Here is a 21,344-nt window from a genome sequence, read left to right on the forward strand (position 1 = left end):
TATTTGCTCAGACAGTTTTGTTGTTAGGTAAATAAGAGATAAGAGAGTCCAGGCACAAAGTGTATAGCAGTATCCTTTCATCTATGCTACTATTAGACATCCGATGCTAGGTTAGCTTCCATCTTGACTCTCTTTGGAGGTTCAGTGCATAATGAGAGCCTAGCTTAAAGTTCTTTCATTTTCCTCCTATATAAATATATATATATATATATATATATATATATAACAATCCTAGTGGTTGTTTACAACAAGTATTTGAAACCGAAGTGGAAAGTTTAAACATGCATGGAGAAAAAGAAACAACTTCCTTACGGCCTTACCCGTAAGCGCTCAACGAAGAGTCTTCAATATCGAGCCAATACCAATTTATCAAAATTGAAATATATTTGGAAAAACGATCCTATAGGGAATTCTAGCCTGAAGAATGTACTTCCAGTCTCAGTAACATGAGACCTTCCACGACTTAGTGATGTAGCAATAGCTTGCTGTGGAGTGTAGGAGATTGTTTCCAGACTAGAGGAAATTAGGATCGGAATTGGAAATGATTCTCACCTTCGAGTTCGATCAGCTGATCCTTTGTGCTTTGAAGTCCACCGGAACTCGAGTAGTAAGCATACCAAAAAGTGGCCTATGTTAAAAGACTTAGCATCATTCGAGTGTTTAGGAAAATGAAGATGTTTGGTACACAAGTTATCACCACTAACAATGGACAACTTGACTCCTCACCACTTCTCTTGGTTGAAAAGGTATCAACTCTCCTACTTCCATTCCAATCTCAATATATTCCTCTACTTGATTTAATCAAAGTGTTTACTTTTCTTAAAGTAGGGTAACCTACACCAAATACCATTAAACTTTTGGCAAAAGGTACTACTTTTGCATGTTATTTGTTAGGTTTGTAGAAAAAAAAATCAGTGTGTTGTAGGATTCTTCGTTACCATGGCTAAAGGGCGATCACAAGAGCCCCAGTTCCCTGAAGATGCACGTCCACGAATTCATTTTTTGCTTCGTCAAATTTGGTTAATACCATTTACATTCACTGAATTCATTAGTTGGTGATTGCTACTCACAGTGCAGAGATGTTCACTTTCAAGAAGAATGTGGGCAGGTTGTTTCTGAGATGTCTACTCTTGGGTTTCCTTGGTTTTTTTAATCAATGATTATGATGTTTGCAAAATTTTGAAATTGTTATAATACCATATTACGTTATTATTAATAAAATATTTTAAAAGTATATAAATTTAATTAATATTTATATGCATAATTTAAAAGTATATAAATTTAATTAATATTTAAAAACATAATTAGACATTGTCTCAGATTGTTAGGTCAAATATAAATTTTTTCTTCAAAAATCAAATCAAATATATATATTTTTAATATTTTTTAAATTTATTTTATTGTTAATTTTCAAACTTTTTAATTAACTTTTAGATAATATTAATTTTAAATTTTAAATTTATCATTTTTCATTGATCACAATCATCACAACCATTATTTATTATAATATAATTATGGAAAATTATATATTTACTTGATAGTTAAATTTTTTTTGTTATGATTAAATAAGATTTCTTTGTTAGAGAAATTGCATAGATAGAATCCATTGCATCTGACATCAGTGTCACATGTGATGGTCTCATATGCAACCAAGAAAAATGCGCTGACGCACGTGCATCTTGTGGAGGCCCACTCATCGGATGGCTCAGAAATAATTTGATCATCACAAGGCTAAGTCAAACTTATCAATTTGTAACCCCATCCAATTTCATTATTGTATTTCTAATTTCATTCAACAACAAAAAAAAAAATTCACTTGGGCCCTTTCTGAATATATTCTCATTATTAGTATGATTGTACTTTGTAATGGTTAATTTTCGTGATAGTTATGTAAATATATATTATATTTGTAATTACACTTGTAAATTGTAACTTTAAAAGGACGTATATATTAAATTAACCTCTTAACTACAGTTAGAGTCTTTATTTATTAATTATACGGATGATCACTTATGTTTATATTTTGTTTATTTTTAATCTCTTATTTAAAAAAAACATAAGATATGTTTACTTTCATTTTTATTTAATCAAGATGTGGTCACCTTGAGTTAACTGCAATTAACAACAGTTAAATATTTTGATATAATTACACATTTGGTCCTTGTTATTTACATATTCTCTCAATTTAGTCATATTTTTAATAAATTAAAATAAAATTAATTTTCCAATCGAATGATGTCACATATCATGTCATGTGTCACCATTCGATTGAGGAACTAACTTTATTTTAATTTAATATATTTATTTCCACCAATTAAAGAGTGACATGTGTGTCCCTCTGATTGAAAGAAAACAAAAGAAAGCAAATTGGGACAAAAATCATTCAAACATTGGTCACTTAAATACTTATAACTCTAGATCTAGGGGACATTGAATCTATGCGATTCAATGTTCTATTATGCTTTCTTATCTAATTTTTTTTATGTCATTCAATTTTTCAAACCATCTTGTCAATTCTCAAATATTCATGATCAACAAAAAAAAATAATCCTAACATTGAATTTTCATCCTTTAAAATCTGAGTTTAAATATCAAAATATTCATGAATGGATGGAGAGGGTTGGGTACTGACATACCTCTAAAAAAAATTTAATTTTCTTATATTTTAGGTATTTTATTTATATTTTCATCCTTAGGCGACTACCGTCGGATGCGGTCAGGAGGGTAGAGTCGATTACAGTCGACGGTGCCAGAAGGAAAGGACGACCAAGGAGGAAGTGGGAAGACTGCTTGAGATCTGATTTGATGGAGTTAGCCCTTACCGAAGACATGACCTCTCATAGGAAAATATGGAGGCTAAAAACTAGGGTAGTCGAGTAGTGTGGGTCACATCTATAGGGTGTATCATCTCTGTCTTCTTTTAATGCCTTTGTAGTAATTTCCATGACTTCTACTTTTTATACGTTTCTGTTATTGGTATTTATGAAGGATTGGAACTGGGCTTGATATCGTTGACGTTTGTTTATCATTCTCTTCATGTTTCCTCTTTTAAATTTAGCTGGGTCTTATGTTTCTGTCTATATGCAGAGATTCTTTCGCAGGGATTATTTTACAGGGATTAATTCCCATTACAAACGCACATATGATTTTAATGACTGCATATGAATACTGTTTAGCTATGTATTTATTTATACATGCATTGCATTTTATCTATATTTTTAATTTTCTGACTGTCGGAGGTCTTTCACGGAAACTACTCCCAACTTGGCGTTGGGGGCAGCCTACTACCCTACCTCCCCCTTACCCCATACATATGGGAATTGGGTTTTGTTGTTGTTGTTGTTGTTGTTGTTATTTATATTTTTTAACTATCTAATTTCGTACTTGAGAGGGTACAATTGCCCCACCACCTCCCACCGTTCCACGTATCGTCATTGGGCAGAGTTATTTAAATAAACGAAGAAGATGAATTGTAAGAGAAATAGGACGAGAGATTGAAATTTTTGAGTTTTTATTCAAATATTTGATGACTATTTTGAATCAGGGTTAAATTTATTAAATTATTTAAATTTAAAATTAAATTAATATATTGCATAGATATAAGGAGTTAAAATTATCATTATACTGAATCATGTTACTATTTTTGTTAAATTTTTAACATCCGGTGACCGCAATAAAAAAACGTAACATCAACGTCTATTAAAAGATAGTGATAAACTAAGAACTTAATAATAATTTCGTGACCAATTAGATAGTTTACCCTTGTTTTTTAAATGAGTTACGTAGTAGTATGGGCGTATTGGGTCGAATATAAAGGCTGATATTGTGACATGTTTATAGGGTAAGGAGTGGAGATATATAAGCATCGACTAATCGACCTATGTAGTCAGCCAATATAAGGGTAATTAGTTTTGGCCCGTTTTCAACCTTGAGGAAAGGCCTCGGTTTTGATACCCAAACTTCAGCTATTCAAAGATATATTATCGCATCTCTAGAAATTTTAAATTTATATATAATTTATTTATTTTTATGTGCTTTATAAATAATATAATTTCACATTTTCTTAAAATTTTATAATTTTGGATCATAAAAAATGTTAATATGATTCATTAAATTTATACCTCTTAACATACAATTTTGTATTCGTCTCGGTCCAAACCTAACAATAAGTTGTGAAGGAAATCCAACGTCCCAACGCTGAAGGAACATTTTTAGGACAACAATCACAGTTTTACTTATGATTCATATATATATTATATATATATATATATATATATATATCAATTATACCAAAACTTCATTGAAATAACATTCGATTGAGTGAATTGTGGAGAAAATAATTGCATATTGCTGCTGTTGCCTTCTTCTTGGTGTAGGGATTCAGATATTATGTATTCCATTGTTGTACAATCAAATATCTTCAGTTGGTTAAGCCCATGAAGTCTCATCAACATACCCAACGGAAAAACATTCAATAGCTTAGGACAACCCATCAACGTAATGGAAGTTAATTTGGAAAAGGATTAGTGAACAAGTTGGTTGGGCCATAGCCTTTCCAAGTAGTCCATGTATGCAATATGCAATTCCTCTAGCACAGGAAATATCACCTACATGTGTGCATGAATAATTCATTCCAATGTATTAGTTAATATATATTAACATAGAAGAGAGAAGAAAACATAACACCAAGATATTTAGGTTAAGAAAATTGGATTTCTTACCATAAAATATGTTTAACTAAAAACTGAAGATTAATACATACCTTCTCATTGAAAATATATTGTGGCTGATCAAATGAGATATTGGCACTGCTCTTTACAGCAATATTTGTATCATCATAAAGCAATGTCTTCAAAGCAGGACATGACCCTATCTTCAATTTCCTTAGAGAGGGAAATTCAATTGAAATATTATTTCCATAGCAAAATCTTTTTAGTTTGGGAAGTTGAGAGAGCACCAACGAGTCAAGTTTAGGGAACAAACTGCTAATCATTTCTTCTTCTCCTAATACTCCTTGTATTACCTCTTCAAATTCATCACAATGATCAACATTAAGTGGTTTGAGTTGAACAAAGCTTTTAACCATGGATGGAGTGAATACATACTTCAATGCATTGAATTTATCCACGGTGAAATGTGTTAAACTTTGAACACCAAAAGACATTACAGAAAGCTTATCATCATTCTATATCTTTTCAATGCCACTCACTTCGTACAATCACAACATCTCCAACGCAGGACATGAAACCTGCAAATTACAAGGAGATTGAAAGACGTCTGAAGGCAGCAATGACTAAATGAAACGGTGGCGATGTCTAAATGCGATGGTGACACCGACAAGGATGCAAGTTAGGGTTAGAGAAGAGTGATCTTTTAGGAGAAAAAATATATTTTTAGGTTTTTTATGATGAGGGTGAAAAAAATAAAATTTTAAAAGTATAGAGGTTAAATTTAAAATTGATATTCTTTTAACGTGTTAGATCATTAAATTATCAAGATTTAACGATTCAATGATCAAAATATAATAAATTTACAATATATGTGACTAAATTGTTACTTTTTAAAAAATAGAAACAAAAATAAAACAGACCAAAAATATAAAGGATCGTCAATGTAATTAACCTTTGTTGAACATTTATTATTATTTTTTACAAATTATAAATCTAGACACTAATCTTTGAACTTTAATCATTTCAAGAGTTTTACAGCCTCATGATCCAATTATATAAAGAATGTCATGGATTAGAACAAGTTGACGGTTAAAGGGATGAAGAGAGACGAACTTAATTTAAGACCATTGTTGATGCTCGTCTTCATTTTCGTATTGCATTTAAGCTTATGAATCATGGTAAAGATTTCAGCTCCAACAAAAACAAGAAGAAGAACAAGAAAGGTATAAATAGATATACCTATCTTTTATGCATCGATGGAATCAACTGTAGTGTGTTATCTTTTGCTTCAACAGATTAGAAATGATGAATGGTGTTGTTCTGTTTGTTGCAGATTCTAGTGAAATGTTTGGTTCGTTAGAAAACGCAAAGAATGGTCATGGTGTTGTTTTCTTTGTCGTCTCCAGTTGACATTACAATAAAAGACTGGTAAAATTGCAGTCATTTTTGAAAAATCTATATTTCAATTCACCAGTAAACAAAATGATTCTCGCATTTGTTGTGGGAATCATCAAACAGAAACGGTGGTGATGATCCACCTTTCCGGTAGTACTTTTTCTTTTAATTTTTCTTAGGTTCGAATTTCTTTTATCTCTCGGTTTCGATAAACCTGTATCTCTATTTTTTACCTATCTTGTTATTTTTCTTCTTGTTCTCTTTTATTTACTTTATGTTTTTTTTGGATAAATCAAAATTTTATTATCCAAAGAGCAGTGTTCTACTACAAAATAAAATCAACCAATCAATACAAAAGAATTATACACAACTATTATAATAGCAAAGATTAATTAAGTAATACCCCAAGCAATACATAGGTTTGAATTAATTATATCAGCTCTATTAATATTTTTACCCTTAAGTTGGATTCGCACAGCTTCAATAATAACGTTGAGCAATTCATCTGTAGATCTGTGACGGCCTTGGAAGATTCTGTGATTCATTTCCTCCCACAATGTGTAAATATAGGTTGTCCAAGAAATCTTCAGAATTGTGATGAGTAAGGATTTCCCTTTCCAAGTTGAAGAAGCCCGATTAACCATTTCTTCCCAAGTTGAGGAAGTATTCTTCATACCATTAAGCGATAAGACTGAGCTCCAAAGTCGAGCAACAAGAGTGCATTGGCAAAAAATATGGTTTCTTGTTTCTTGTTCGTCTCTGCAGTTAACACAGGTCTCATCAGTTGAAATTCCCATTTTGAGCAGCCGATCTCTAGTTGGTAATATGTTTAACAAAGACATCCAAGCAATCAAACTGAATTTAGGAATGTGCATTGGAAACCAAATAAGATTCTGCCAAGGAACTTTCTCCCTTTTGATACGGATAGATTCCCAAATATCTCTTAGTCTATGAGAACTTGAAGAGGAGAAGATGCTGAGGGCAGTAGGACGCAATTTAAGAAGTCTATTAATACTCCAGCTCACATTAGAACCTGCAACAAAATTCCAAAAATCTTGATCTTTGAAAACATAAGTATTTAACCAAGCCACCCAAAGCGAGTCATGACCCGCTAAGATTTTCCTAATAAGATCAATAGAACACGCTCTGTTATAGATTTTAGAGTTTTTTAGGCCAAGGCCACCTTCGGCTTTAGAGAAGCAGATAAAATCCCAGCTTACTCGAGCACCTTTGGCAGGCTTGTCGTCACATTTCCAGAAAAATCTAGAGCAGAGTTGGACCACTTTGGCAAGAATAGAATTAGGAAGGATAAGCTGTCTGCACCAATAATTCGAGACGCTGAAAAGGACAGAGTGGATTAGTTCAAGTCTACTAGCGTAGCTCAAATTTCTAGCAGACCAATGGTAAAGCCTCTGTTTAATTTTTTCAATAAGCACGACACAATCCTTCTCAGTAAGTTTACGAGTAACAAGAGAAATACCTAAGTATCTCACAGGTAAGCTGCCTTTTTTGAAACCAGAAATATGTTGAAATAAATCCACTGATCTTGGAGAACAACCAGCAGAAAATAATTCACATTTGGAGGAATTTAGGTGGATCCCATAGATTTCATAAAAAAGTTCAAGAACACTTAAGACACCCATAATAGAGTCAACATTACCCTTACAGAAGATCATTAAGTCATCAGCAAAAGAAATATGGGTTAGGCCAATCCTTTTGCATTTAGGGTGGTAACCAAACACTCCTTTGGCAGCAGCCAAATTAGGCATCTTAGATAAAACATGCATGACAAGAACAAAAAGAGTAGGGGAGAGAGGATCACCCTGCCTTAAACCCCTAGCTCCCTTGAAATAACCAATAAGAGAGCCGTTAAAAGAGATGGAATACCTAGCTTGAGTGAAACAAGTCTCAATCCAAGCAATAAATCTTGGAGGAAGATTGAGGGCTTTGAGAATAGAGGAAATAAAGTCCCAATGGAGGGAGTCAAAAGCCTTATGAAGGTCAATCTTCATGGAACATCTAGGAGAAATATAATTCCTACCATAACCTTTGACCAATTCTTGGGCGAGAAGGTTATTATCAATAATGCTCCTACCCTTGAAGAATGCAGTTTGGTTTAAAGAGATAATATCAGGGAGAAATTCCGCCAATCGTTTAACTAAAATTTTAGTGATGGCTTTGTAAAAAACTGAACAACAAGAGATAGGTTTGTAATCTTTAACAAATCGAGGATTTGGAACTTTGGGAACAAGGGCAATGACAATGGAATTAAATCCAGAGTACATGAAGTTGTTATGGAAAAAATACTTAACAGCAGCCAAGACTTCGTCTCTCACAATAGACCAAGCCTTCTTGAAGAAACAGGGAGAATAACCATCAGGTCCATGGGCTTTATCGTTCCCTTGACTGAAAAAATCATCTTGAATTTCTTTATTAGTAATATCCTTAACAAGAGCAGAAGCAGCTTCAGAAGGGAGAGAAAAATTCAACAGCTCTTTAAGGGAAGAAGGATCAATGCTTTTAACTCTGTTGTCAACAGAACCAAGCAAGTTAGAAAAAGATGAAGTAACTTCCTTAGCCATATCATCGTAAGATTCCAAACGATTGTCGTTATCATCAATAAGAGCCCGAATGTTGTCTCTCTTATTCTTAAAAGCAAGAATATAATGGAAGAATTTAGTGTTCTTATCACCATTTTTAATCCACTGAATTTTTGCCTTTTGTTTAAGGAATAAATTTTCAGCTTCTTCAAGAGTCTTCAGCTCATCTTGAATGATAATCTCCTTTTCAGTACCATTCTCACCTTTTAAGGTACGGAGTTGTTTCAATTCCAGCTCCGCTCTTTTAACTTTCACTTGATTAGGGAGATTATTGAAGTTTTCATTGTTAAACTCTTTAAGGGCAGCTTTGAGTCTTTTAAGCTTAGTAAAGAGGACACACATAAGATTACCAGGAGCATTAGGGAGCCACAAGTTCCTCACAACATTCAAGAAGCAAGGGTGACCAGACCAGAAATTAAAAAATTTGAATTGTTTTGGTTTATTAAAAGGAGACTCTTTGGAAAGGTTGACAATAGCCATACAGTGGTCAGAGATACCAGGAGCTAGGAATTCCACAAAAGAGAGAGGAAAGTAAGAAGCCCAGTAAGAATTAATAAGAACCCTATCAAGCTTCCTAGCAAGGAAAAAATCTTTCTGCTTGTTACTCCAAGTGAAAGTAGGACCAAAGAAAGGGTGCTCAAGAAGATCTAACTCTTGAATAGAATCTTGGAAATCTTTCATATCAGCAGTAATATAGTGACCGAGAAAATCATGATCAGAACTTTCATAAGAATGTAAGAAAGTATTAAAATCATCACCAATTATCCAGGGGAATTGACAAACAGAAGAATTTACATGTTTTAATTGGTGCCATAAATGCCTCCTAACAATTCCATTGTTGCTACCATAAATAGCAGATAAGAAAAAAGGAGAGCCATTGTAGGAGCCCTTAACAGTGATAATTTGGTCAGAAACAAAAATAACATTGAAATCAAGACCTTTTTTCCAAAGCAAACAAATTATACCATTAATAGCATAGTCGTAATTTGAACTGATATTCCACTTAGGGAATTTAGAATTTAAAATTTTCTCAGAATTTTCAACTTTAACTCTAGTCTCCAATAAGCATAAAACGTCTACTTTATTCTGAGTAGCTCTATGGATCACTTTTTCTTGTTTGAGAGGATTGTTAAATCCTCTTATGTTCCAAAAGCTTAAATTCATTGGGAAGGAGAAGATTCCATTTCACCCCCTACATTTAGACTTTTAGATTTTTCAACTAGGTCTTTCTTTTTTTTGATTTTATTTCATTTACCAGAGTTGTTACTCCCAAAGAAGAAGTTCTTACTTTTCTTTGTTGGTTATCTAAGAAAGTAAGGATATCATCAACTGAGTTTAATAGTTCGAATCTTTTCTTTGAACCGGCGAGAGGGACTTTAGAGTTAACCTTTGGAGGTCTTCCTCTACCCTTTTTAATAGGAGCAGATTGAGTAGAAACAACTTCTAAATTTTAAGTGTTTTCAGAAATGTTTTTAGGATTTACAACAGCAGAGACATTGGAAATATTAGAAGTAAAGTCATTTTCAGTAATAGCAGGTTGTGTCTCAGTGCTAGTGCTACTTTTATCACTATTAAACCCAACAGTTATAAAGGACTTTGAAACTTTAACTTCAGAGTACTGAATATTACTAGAGGAATTAGCAGTAGTAGAGTTAACAGGGCATGGTTCTTTCTGGGCTGCTACTTCACTAAAGACAGTAGTAACAGCAGAGGGGAGATCAGAACCCTTATTTGCTGCTGCAATAACAGAACATTCTTCTATATGAATAGAAGAATTTTCAACAACTATGGCAGTGTTGACAGCAGAGACATTGTTAGTAATATCAGGATCCTGTAAAGCTTCAATGCCTTCCACTACAGGGGCTTTAGAGTTAGAAACAATAGATTCTTTTTGTTTCTATACTTGGCTAACAATAGATGAAGGGTTTGGTTTCACGTACCCTTTTTCACTGTGACCAAAAACATTACACTTTCTACAATCTTGAGGTAGCCAAGGAACCTCAACTAGAACCGATGAAGTTTGTCCATCTTTAAGCATAACATCAACATATTTATGAATTTTATCATTAGCCCCAATTTCGACACATACTTTAGCAAATTCCAATCTGGATTTAGACGCAGTTATATTGTCCATGAAAATGGGAACGCCTATGGCACTGGCGACATAGCTAAGTCCAGTTTTAGAAAAAAGCTCGAGGGGGATATTGAACAAATGAATCCAAACTGGAATTTTTGACAGATTAAAGCTTAGGGTTTTTTGATTTGGTTCCCATTTCCTTAGAATTAAGGGATTATTATGCACATGCAACGGGCCATTCTCAATCACCCAATTCGTAGCATTTTCAGAAGAGAAGGAAAATATGAACAGATTGTTACCTATTATACTTACTTGTAATCGGGAACCCTTAAGTGCTTTGCTCCATAAATTGTTTAAGATTCTTTGGATTGTGGCAAAGCTAGGAGAAACCTCGAGAATCTGTCCCACTAGCGATAGTTTCCATTCGGAAATACCGGCTTCTAAAATCTCAGGAGGAGGGAGGACGACCAGTTTACCTTCGAGAGACTTCGGAGGATAGAAATCGAGATTTTGTCCTTCTGAGCAGCCGAATAACTTCCTCTAGTCCATCAGAGGACTCGTGGAAAGGAAGGAGTTGATAAAAAGAGTTGATAAATTTGGGAATGTTGTTGAGTCATGTGTTAAGGTACTATTTATTCGTAAGAAGCTCATATCTAAGCTTCTTAAGACCCCTAAATACTTGTAAAAGCTTGAAGATATTCGTAAGAAGTTCAGATACCGTACTTAAGAAAAATGAAGCTCGTTTACATTATTATATATTTCGTTTTCAGTTTACAAAGAAGTGCATGGCTCATTACAATAGCAGCGACGTTATGGACAATGTGAGGCACCAATGGGGTGTAGATGTTTTAGATACTCATGTCGGATTATTACCGAGTCCGGCACCCACACCCGAATCTAACAAATATGGTGTAGCTGTGCAACTCCATCCAAATTGTTCTTTATCTCAAATTGAAAACTCCTTGTACATTTAATTGTGTGGTATGACGAACCAAAGCAGCAAAGGTGGTAGAGTTGTAATCAGTACGTCTTAATAAAATATTTAATTTTAGGAAAAAAAAGAAAATGAATGAAATTATATTGATATCATACCAACTTCTGATGATTTTTGTCAGTTCTCAAATTCCAGTTGACTCATAATACATCCTCAAAATACTATATGCTTCATAATTTCAAGCCAATGTCTTCCGCCTACCCAAAAGTGTCAACTTCAATTATTTCCACTTACTACACTTCAAATTTTACCTATTGTTATTCTTGCGTTGGGAGGGTGAGAGCCATTCTCCACTACATAAGAACATCAATCACGACCAGTTGGTAAAATACAAGGAGATCGAACGACGGCTGAAGGTAACAATGGCTAAATGCAACTGCGACGATGGCTAATGATGCAAGTTAGGGTTAGAGAAGAGTTATTTTTTAGGAGAAAAATATACTTAGGTTTTTTATGATGAGGGTTAAAAAATAAAATTTTAAAAGTTTCAGTGGTTAAATTCAAAATTAATATTCTTTTAGCGTGCTAGATCACTGAAGAGTCCATCATCAATTTAGGGAGATTGAGACGTTACTTAATGAAACAGATGCCAAAATCGCGTTCAGGTCGAAAAGGTGTGGGTTGAAAAGTTTGGGCTTCATCAATTAGGGGGTTTATTTTTTAGTTTTTATTGAATTAACCGATCGAACCGAATTAGTTCAGTTAATTCGGTCGGCCACCGAATTAGCTCGGTCAAGGAACGGTTAATACTTTTTTCAATACTCGGTTAATTCGGTTCAAAATAAGTTAATTAACGGAATTAACCAAATTTATTAAATATTAAATTATTATATATATTAAATATATATTTTAAGTTCAAATTTTAACTCATAAAATTTTTTAACCACACTATACTCATTAAATTATCAATACCTAATTAAATTTTAACTCAAATAAAAAAACTTCTATTATATTCAAATTAATCTAATTACAAATTATTAAAAAAATTCCGGTTAAATCGGTTAACCGACCGAAATAACCAAACTTTATTCGGTTTGGTTAATATTTTCAAAAAAAAATTCGGTTTGGTTAACGATTAGAGAAAAAAAGTTTGGTTAATTCGATTAATGTTAATTCGGCCGGTGGCCGAATTAACCGTTTGAACACCCCTATCATCAGCCGACGAATGTGATGATTGACAACTGTAGACTAGATGGCCAATAAGCTCATCCATTAAGTTTTTAACGGCATGATACTAAAATAAAACAAAAATTAAATATTAGGTATGTATTTGAAAAAAAAAATAAAAGTTTAGGTACTAAAACGGACCAAAACTTATAGTTTAAGTACTAACCAGATAGTGTACCTTAAGTAATATTGTTCGACTCGAGCCACCTAAGGGAAGATCATTTCTTTTTCATTGGAACCACTTCTTGATCAGTTTATTAATATCAAGTAGTTTTTAAATAATTTAAGGTGATTACAAGATAATATATCTATTTAAAATTCATACCACAATATTTCAAGTGTTTGAAGATTTGGTAAGGATAGCAAGGGGAACAAGTAGGATGGAAACACAGTTAATTGCCTTGGATGAATATACCTTATTCACTCAAAACAGGGATTGTTGACATTCACCCACTCTTATCTTCTTCAACGAAATCCAATTTATAGTAAGCATTTTCTGATGGATACCCTTAGATTTGGCAGTTATATAGGAGTTAAGGATGTCATACGTGGAAGTTCGAATGAAATAACATCCGATTGACTGAATTGTGGAGAAAATAAATGTATACTGTTGTTGCCCTCTTCTTGGGGTAGGGACTCAAATCTTATATATTCCAGTGATGTACAATCAACATACTCAACCGAAAAACATTCAATAGCTTAGGGCAACCCATCAACATAATGGAAGTTAGTTTGGAAAAGGAATACTGAACAAGTTGGTTCCCCCCAATACCATTGATGAAAGCTTTTGTAAACTCTAATGTCTCACTTAGATTATGATGAATCGAAAGATGATAAATGTATGATTTGCAGCCATTTTTAATTAGTGAGATAAAAAGAAATAAAGAAGGAATAAAATTATAGTCGTTGGGAAGTGGAGAATCAGGATGAAGCTCAATCCCATATCAAGTGAGAAATAGGAGGGACCAGGAGCTGGAGTTAATAAATAAGAGGCACATAGCTCCATTTAAACATACTTACCTGGATGGGGTCTATGGGAGATCAATAAGGCCCATGACCTAGGTCAGTGATCTCCACTGCACTTGGGAGAGGTGCTCGCCTAAGGTCTCCACATGTGGGAGAGCCTACATCATAATTTGTGGCAGTGGGGGCTTGCGTTCGCGCAGCCCTCGTCCAATGTTAGTTTGAACATTTTGCTTCGATCATGGGCTAATAGATGCTCGATTTTGTATGATAATCCGCCGCTTTTTCCATCTTTAATTCATTTAAAAATTAAAATTGATACATTGCTAACCTCATCCAGAATGTTGAATCTGCCGATGAATCACTTTGGGAACCTAACACTGATGGTTGGTGCTGAAGAATACGACAGTGGTAATGGAACACAGTAAAAATTAAAAAACAATGAAATGAAGGTTCAAATGAAAATTGACTAGTACATGAGGATGAAATTGAATTCTTTATATAATTCCGTCCCAAAGTTGAGTTGAGGCATCTATGTAAGCCTTGAAGTTGCATTTTTTTGTTAGGGTAAAGACATCTTGATACTCGAATTCTTATGACTAGAACGGAGGTAACTCAACCTCAAATTATTCTTTGGGAGCTCCGTCCCTGATACATAGATAGTGTCGGTGCAAGCATGGGTTGGTAAATTAGTTTTGTTAGACCATATTCATATCTGCAGAATCTCAATTACGTATCAAATGGTAATATTATTCACATCACACATCTCTGGTCCAGTTGGATCTGAAACAAGAAATATTATCAAGTCATGACAAATTCCATGTAGTTTCAAACACCGGTATATGCACACAAATGTTTCAAAAATTGATACCTTTGGTGTTAGGACAATGTTAACTCTCTGATCAGAAACCATGCATGTCGGAATGTTTTAATCCAGGAGATAGTAATACAACTTCTAAGAGGATAAACGACAAACATATACACAACAAATTAAGCGTTGCTTAACGGTTGCCTAAAATGTTTGGAAAAAATGCCAACCAATTAGATTAGATGGGCCAAAAGTTTGTACCAATACCAAGCTTATCTTCAAGTCAGCATTTGGGAACAAAATGTAAGAGCATAAAAACCAAACCACCATCATAGACATAGTTATCTTCTGAAAAATAACGTACTTCTGAATTATTCATACTGCAACTAACATCGCCAGTAACTGAGTTTGTCGAGACATATAACTTCCACATACTTCAATGATTCCAATGTGTAGTTGTTTAAATGCAAGATATTTCTTTTTATAAATTCCTATTTATGTTATATGTTTTATATGTGTTTTATGTCATACTTGAGTTGACATATGACACCCAAACCAATGGCTAGATTGACAGAACAATATATAATACTAATACTTTAAGGATTCAAGTAGAATATTTTAAAATTTGAATAGTACTTTAGAATTTATAACATAATTTAAGTGTATTTAATACAATTTTATTAGACGTTAATGGACTGTAGCTTGATTAAACCAATTTGATAGTTTAGTGACTTAATTGATAAAATGTTTTGTTCAATAGTTAAAATAGAACCTACCCATGATTTAGTGATCTTAGGGTGCGTTTGGTTCACGGAATATAAGATTACCAGCGGGAATAAGATTATCGGTGGGAATAAGATTACTAGGAATGTTGTATTTTGTATTTGGTTCGTTTAGCAGGAATGTAAGATTACAGTGTTTGGTTAAAGGAATAAAAGATTATTGGAATGCATATTTTATCAAATTATCCTTATTATATATTTATTTTTTAACAAGTTGAATTCTACTATAATTTTAGTATAATTAATTTATATATTTTCTTTAAAAAATTTAAATTCATAAAATTTATATAATTTTTTTTTACAAAATTGAAAAGATAAATAGGTTTAATGAAAGGGTAAAAATTTATTTTAACCCCCGAACTTAATATAGAATTATAATTATAGACTTTTTTTTGTAAATCTAAAATAGTTTAAGGATAAATTTATAATTTAATTTTCGTAGAATTTTTTTTATTCAACGACAGAAGAAGGATATTTTTCAACAATATTTAAGGGAATGGGTAATCACATTCCTGATAATATACCCCCAAAATACTACTGTTAGGAATAAAAAATTATCGGATGTTAAGAATGGTTGCCAACCAAACGAGAGAATAACATTTCATTCTCCTAATAATATGAAATGACTTGAAGCAAACACGCCAACAGATTAATATACCCTATTTTTCATCTATTGATTAATGTAAAATAATATTATTTCTTTCTTTCATGTCACCAGTATTTTAAATGTTTTTCACTTTTATCTAAAAGTGTGGATATCAAATTTTGCCCAATGTTTGAATTTAGATTCATTTTGGTTCAATTTTGAAAGCACGAAGTTACTCTTTCTTTGAAATCTGATTGATTTTGAGGTCTGCCAACCACCACACCCACACCAAGGTTCTCCGATCTTTGAAGCTCAGGCCGAAATAAGGCGAGCTCCTCACGTTGAGTTGAAATCAAATGAAATCACGGCAAGCCCTCCAGCTGTTTGATTAAATGTCTCACTGATATAAAAAAAATTGCAAGCATTGAACTGCAAAAAACAAGGTTGAAGATAGTTGTGCTGGCGATGGGAATCAGACGGCCGAGAATTTTAACCCCAACGCATCTCTCTCAGATTATATCAACCCAAAAGAACCCTTTAACTGCGCTCCAAATCTTCAACCAAGCCCATCAAAAATACCCCAACTATCGTCACAATGGTCCCGTTTATGCCACCATGATCAACATTCTGGGCAACTCCGGTCGAATTCTAGAGATGAAACAAGTGATCCATCAAATGAAAAACGATTCTTGTGAGTGCAAAGATTCAGTTTTTGTTGTTGCAATCATAACTTTTGCAAGTGCTGGGATGGTAAATGAGGCTTTGAATCTCTTTAACACCATTCTTCAATTCAATTGCGTAAACTTTACTGAATCTTTTAATACCATTTTGGGGACAGTGCTGAAAGAGTCTGATTTCAAAGCTGCTTATCAGCTCTTCTCGGATAATTGTTGGAGGTTGGAAGTGAAATCCAGAGTGAAATCATTGAATTTGTTAATGGAAGGGCTTTGTCGATTCAAAAAATCCGATTTCGCCTTGAATATTTTCCAGGAAATGGATTTTTAAGGTTGTTACCATAATAGAGAAAGTTACAGAATTTTAATGAAGGGTTTATGTGATGATGGGAGGTTAGTTGAGGCTAATCATTTGTTATATTCAATGTTCCGGAGGATCTCCCAAAAGGGTAGTGGTGAAGATATTGTGATTTATCGGATTTTATTGGATGCTTTATGCGATGACGGGAAGGTTGAAGAAGCTTTAGAAATCCTTGGGAAGGTTTTGAGGAAGGGTTTAAAGGCTCCGAAGAGTATTCGACGACGACTCGATTTAAATAAATGCAGAGATGGGGAAGATACAGAAGCTACTAAACGCTTGATTCATGAAGATTTAGTAAGAGGTGGAGTTCCTAGTATGGGTAGCTATAGTGCTATGGCCATTGATTTATATAATGAAGGTAGTATCGATGAGGGTGATAAAGTTCTCGATGAAATGCGTAAGAGAGGGTTCTTCCCATCATTGCCAATGTACAAAGCTTGAAGTAATCAAAGTAATCAAAGTAATCGAAGAGGATATCAAGGAAGGAACTTGTGTTCCGAGTGTCAGATTGTATAACACCATATTGAAATGTCTTTGTGATGCGGGGGATTCGGAGTTAGCCGTTGGATACTTGAAGAAAATGACCAAGCAGGTTGGTTGTGTAGCCACCAAAGAAAGTTGTAGCATTTTGGTTAATGGGTTGTGCAAAGATGGTAAATATGTCGAAGCAAGTCGGGTTTTGGAGGAGATGCTGATCAAATCACATCGGCCGGGTGCCGAAACTTATAATGGACTTATAAAGGGGCTTTGCTTAATAGGTAGGCAATATGAAGCTGTGATGTGGTTAGAAGAGATGGTAAGTCAGGGGATGCTGCCGGACATTTCAATATGGAAATCATTGGTTGCATCTGTGTGTTGTAAAATGAGTGACATAGAGATGTTCAGTATGAGCTCATTCTAACCCTATCACTACATTTGTTCTCTCCCTTCCCATGCTAAAGTTGTATGGTAGAAGGAAATATTGGCCAAAATTTCAGCAATAACTTTGTTTTTATCCTTTTATTCTTGAAAATCCCATCTTCAATTCTTTAGATACTTTTAGTTTTATTTAAAGATCACCAAGTTGTGGGAGGTATATGTCTATTGAGGCTGGAAATACATTCTTCAGGCTCCAACACTCCTGAACCCAAATCCGAAACGACTCTCACCTTTGAATTCGATCAGCTATCCTCCCTTGTACTTTGGAGTCAACCGGAACTCCATGAAGATGTTTGGTACACAAATTATTTTTTATTGATGATCTATATTTGGTTAAACTAATGAAATGAAAATGACATATATCAGAATCATTTCACCTATGTATATTTTTTATCAGTAGTGCAATTTTCCACAAGCTATTGTTATTTGGCCATGTATAATCTTTGTTGTGTCAAGATACCTAAAACCTCAACTCTCAACTACAACCTAAAACTTCGGCGTTCTAGTTTGGTGGCCAAAGGCAATTTAAAAGTAAAAAAAAACACTGAAATGAACTGAAGATAGATGATTAAGTGAGGAATATGTTTTAGGCAAGTGGTTTAGCCCTTCCTTGTATATTTAAGCCACAAATATCAACATAATTTACCCCTTGCTACGTTCCTAATCCATCGAAAAGTTAAAGCTTGACCATTGGAAAACCAGACCAGATTCTCTATGTAATTGTAGAAACTTTATTAAAACTTTACCACTCGTTCTTAAGATGGTCACTTCAAGTTGGATCTTAGATACGATGCCACAACTCCTCCAGTTCAGCTACTGCAAAAAGTACTTGAGTTCTGTGGCTTTTTCAAAAAAATTAAAATAATCGCCCACCGTGGGGCTCGAACCCACGACCACAAGGTTAAGAGCCTTGCGCTCTACCGACTGAGCTAGACGGGCTATTTGCTCAGACAGTTTTGTTGTTAGGTACATAAGAGATAAAAGAGTCCAGGCACAAAGTGTATAGAAGTATCCTTTCATCTATGTTACTATTAGACATCCGATGCCAGGTTAGCTTCCATCTTGACTCTCTTTGGAGGTTCAGTGCATAAGGAGAGCCTAGCTTAAAGTTCTTTCATTTTCCTCCTATATAAATATATATATATATATATATATATATATATATATATAACAATCCTAGTGGTTATTTACAACAAGTATTTGAAACCGAAGTGGAAAGTTTAAACATGCATGGAGAAAAAGAAACAACTTCCTTACCCGTAAGCGCTCAACGAAGAGTCTTCAATATCGAGCCAATACCAATTTATCAAAATTGAAATATATTTGGAAAAACGATCCCATAGGGAATTCCAGCCTGAAGAATGTACTTCCAGTCTCAGTAACATGAGACCTTCCACGACTTAGTGATGTAGCAATAGCTTGCTGTGGAGTGTAGGAGATTGTTTCCAGACTAGAGGAAATTAGGATCGGAATTGGAAATGATTCTCACCTTCGAGTTCGATCAGCTGATCCTTTGTGCTTTGAAGTCCACCGGAACTCGAGTAGTAAGCATACCAAAAAGTGGCCTATGTTAAAAGACTTAGCATCATTCGAGTGTTTAGGAAAATGAAGATGTTTGGTACACAAGTTATCACCACTAACAATGGACAACTTGACTCCTCACCACTTCTCTTGGTTGAAAAGGTATCAACTCTCCTACTTCCATTCCAATCTCAATATATTCCTCTACTTGATTTAATCAAAGTGTTTACTTTTCTTAAAGTAGGGTAACCTACACCAAATACCATTAAACTTTTGGCAAAAGGTACTACTTTTGCATGTTATTTGTTAGGTTTGTAGAAAAAAAAATTCAGTGTGTTGTAGGATTCTTCGTTACCATGGCTAAAGGGCGATCACAAGAGCCCCAGTTCCCTGAAGATGCACGTCCACGCATTCATTTTGTGCTTCGTCAAATTTGGTTAATACCATTTACATTCACTGAATTCATTAGTTGGTGATTGCTTCTTTTAAATTAAATCAAACACCCTTTTCCTTTGACCATTGATTTGACTTCTCCCTCTCGTTGTTTCTAGTGGCCATCTCATCATAGAAAAATGTAATTCTATTACATATTATAGGGTAATTATTTATTGTCACTTTTATTATTTAATTTATTTTTTATCATTTAATTATTATTTTTTAACATTTATATATAATGTTATATTTTGATCATCTGTCGTTAAAAATTAAATGATGATGTTGATGTGATACTTTTTATTTTTTCAATATTGAGATAATATTATCTTATGATGACACATTAACATCACTATTGGTTTTTTAACAATAAGTGACAAAACAAAACAAAAAAAAACATTAGATGTAAATTTGAAAAAATTAATAATTAAATGACCAAAATAAATACTAAATAATATATAGGTGACCAAATAAGTAGTTTACCCTATATTATTTGCCCAATTCCTCTGCCCTTCCTTCCTTTTGTAAAAAACAAATTAACATCCAAAACTTATTTAAAAGTAATAAAGAGAGTACATTTTCTTAAGATTGATTCAAAAATTGGGTTATTCAATCAGATTTGAATCTTGTTTATATATTTTAGAAAGATGAAATAAAAATATTAAATGCACAATTAAATAATAATAATAATTTAATTAGATGAAAATATAAATTGAGTTTTGAGTTCAACGTTCAATGCTTGAGTTTTTACACGAACCAACTTACTTCAGTGGTTAAATAAATTGTTATTGATCTTAGAGGTCACGAGTGCGAGCATCAGTCACTACAACAGAACGGTTGAACTTTCATTTTCAAATAGCTGAAAGTATTTATAATATATACTACTTTATAATCATCTCAGCGTAACGATGTTAACAATGAATTTAATCAAGTTTGTTGTGTAATGACAAAGCATATTACTTTAGTCATGGTTGACACATAATTCCGAATTTGATTTTAGCCAATTCATCTCCAAATCTTTTACAAAAATAACATAATTTCCATAAAAAAATAAAAAAAATTGTAATTAGGTTTAACACTTAAAATTTCAATTTATCATAACCAATTAAGCGACTTAGTGATTAAAGAGATGATAATTATCTTTAAAGGTCATGAGTTCGAGCACCATTGACTACAGAGTATTTGAACATTCATTGTCAAATGATTAAGAAATCACCTTAAATTAATAAAAAAATCAATATATTAAATATCATTCTATTCATTTATAAATAAAAAAAGTTATAAATCATGTTACAGTCAATTTCACCCGCCTATTATTTAGTTTATATTTTGGTCATTCAATTATTACTATTTTTTAAAATCATATATAGTTTTATGTTTTGGTTATGTTTTAGTC

General features: G+C 33.3%; 2 non-coding genes and 1 pseudogene across 2 annotated transcripts; 2 read left to right on the forward strand and 1 right to left on the reverse strand.

Moving 5' to 3' along the window:
* Positions 1-13,915: 13,915 nt before the first annotated feature.
* LOC120214083 lies at positions 13,916-14,076 on the forward strand. The gene has a single exon (XR_005524836.1). It is a non-coding gene; the product is annotated as a U1 spliceosomal RNA (small nuclear RNA).
* A 2,238-nt stretch (positions 14,077-16,314) lies between these two features.
* Positions 16,315-18,055, forward strand: LOC120212606 (annotated as a pseudogene).
* An 806-nt stretch (positions 18,056-18,861) lies between these two features.
* Positions 18,862-18,934, reverse strand: TRNAK-CUU. The gene has a single exon. It is a non-coding gene; the product is annotated as a tRNA-Lys (tRNA).
* Between the last annotated feature and the right edge of the window lie 2,410 nt (positions 18,935-21,344).

The sequence above is a fragment of the Hibiscus syriacus genome, unplaced genomic scaffold (assembly GCF_006381635.1).
Source record: "Hibiscus syriacus cultivar Baekdansim isolate YM2019G1 unplaced genomic scaffold, ASM638163v2 tig00000738_pilon, whole genome shotgun sequence".
NCBI lineage: Eukaryota > Viridiplantae > Streptophyta > Magnoliopsida > Malvales > Malvaceae > Hibiscus > Hibiscus syriacus.